Source organism: Penaeus vannamei, chromosome 3, assembly GCF_042767895.1.
Source record: "Penaeus vannamei isolate JL-2024 chromosome 3, ASM4276789v1, whole genome shotgun sequence".
NCBI lineage: Eukaryota > Metazoa > Arthropoda > Malacostraca > Decapoda > Penaeidae > Penaeus > Penaeus vannamei.
Window position 1 is genome coordinate 43,722,801 of NC_091551.1, and position 1,869 is coordinate 43,724,669.

The 1,869-nt window shown below is 41.1% G+C and overlaps 3 non-coding genes across 3 annotated transcripts; 2 read left to right on the plus strand and 1 right to left on the minus strand.

Annotated features, from left to right (window-relative positions):
* Positions 1 to 820: 820 nt before the first annotated feature.
* TRNAA-AGC (transfer RNA alanine (anticodon AGC)) lies at positions 821 to 893 on the minus strand. The gene has a single exon. It is a non-coding gene; the product is annotated as a tRNA-Ala (tRNA).
* Positions 894 to 1,022: 129 nt separating this feature from the next.
* Positions 1,023 to 1,095, plus strand: TRNAA-AGC (transfer RNA alanine (anticodon AGC)). The gene has a single exon. It is a non-coding gene; the product is annotated as a tRNA-Ala (tRNA).
* Positions 1,096 to 1,756: 661 nt separating this feature from the next.
* On the plus strand, positions 1,757 to 1,829 carry TRNAA-AGC (transfer RNA alanine (anticodon AGC)). The gene has a single exon. It is a non-coding gene; the product is annotated as a tRNA-Ala (tRNA).
* The last annotated feature ends 40 nt before the right edge of the window (positions 1,830 to 1,869 follow it).

A 1,869-nucleotide genomic window follows, 5' to 3' on the forward strand; every position in this document is an offset into this window, starting at 1 on the left:
AGACTGCAACTTTAAAATAAAATATAATTAAGTGTCAAAAGCTGCACTAAAATCCAGAGAAACAACCTTGACTCATGACCCTCATCTAAAGCAGATTGCAATTCATGCACCAGTACAAGCAATGCATCATTACAGCCGAGTCCCTTTCTAAATCTGAAAGAAACGGTATCAAATATACAAAAAGACGATTGACCAGCAAAGGTTAAAAATCTTAGATAATATCGGTGTAATTGATATGGGCCTATGTAGGTGAAGATTAACGGGTCCTTGGGCATTGGGGTAACATATATATATATATGTAAATATCTATATGCATATATACGTACATATAAGTATATATATGTAAATATATAAATATATACATATGTATACTTATGTATATATATGCATGTCGAATGAGTGAACTTGTGCTTCATTTCCACCGAATAAACTGTTCTTAAAAGCTTTCCTTAACGCCGTTCATGCGTTTGTGAGGTGGAAGCATTTACTCTAAGTAAGCCGACTGAGAGAACAAACGAGAGAGTCAAAGGAAAGAGAGTGACAACAATAGAGAGAATGTCACCAGGACGATTAATAAAATGTTTTCGTTAATCATCAAACATTGCATATTTACGAGTTAAACCATCAAGCCCATTGTAAAGTGAAAACTGAGAAGACAAGAGGCGTGATTATTCATTAAAACCGACCTTTAATCTTTGCAATGTAACTGGCAACTCTATGCCAACCTTACCAAGCGAAGTTCCTAAATACTAAAAAAAAACATACCATATATTTACAACATAATCTTTAAGGCAATCAACAACTGAAGCTAAAAATAAGCTGGAGATGCGGGGTATCGATCCCCGTACCTCTCACATGCTAAGCGAGCGCTCTACCACTTGAGCTACATCCCCTGTGGTAACAAGTGAGTGGTTGGCCGTGTCTGTTGTGGGCTTCGCTGCCAACACGTGCGGCGAATCACAAACGTTTGCGGGAGGAAAACGTCTCGCTTGTCCAGGTTGGTGAACTCGCACTTTACCACAGGGGATGTAGCTCAAGTGGTAGAGCGCTCGCTTAGCATGTGAGAGGTACGGGGATCGATACCCCGCATCTCCAACTTACATTTAGCTATAGTTGTTCATTGCCTTCAAGAATTTAGTGTATATTGTTGAAATACCACCAAACACAAGCATAAGAGATCAGTCACAAACATCAGCTATTACAGACGAATGAGTGAGATAAAAAGAATATGTATGTCCATGTGTATGTGGGTGAGTGCTGTTCACGACCAGCATGACCCCTGGGCGGTCATGCTGGGTCGTCTCTCTATTACTGTCCGCCATTGTGGTGTCTCCGCGCCTCGAGTGTACAGCAACGGAACTAAAATTAACTCGAGTATTTAACCCATTAATTCATATCATGCGTATCTATATGTATTGATAGTTTGCTAAGTAAACAGAAATGAGAACGAACATTTAATTCATTCCACGCATGAGAAAGACCAATGATAGCTGCAACACACTGGTAACAGAGACACGTCCCTCGCACCTATGGGATGAGTGATTCGCCAACAGCAACAGCGATGACAGAACATATAGTGATTGTGCATAATCATTATTTGATTCGTACACACGATCCCACCGCTGGCAAAACTTCAGGCAACGTTACCTATACCAGAGAATTGAGACAATTTCCCGACGCAAACGTTCGTGATTTGCCGCGCGTGTTGGCAGCGAATTTTACAACAGACCCGGCCAACCACTTGTTTATGATCACAGGGGATGTAGCTCAAGTGGTAGAGCGCTCGCTTAGCATGTGAGAGGTACGGGGATCGATACCCCGCATCTCCAGCTTACTTTTAGCTTCAGTCGTTTATTGCCTTCAAGAATT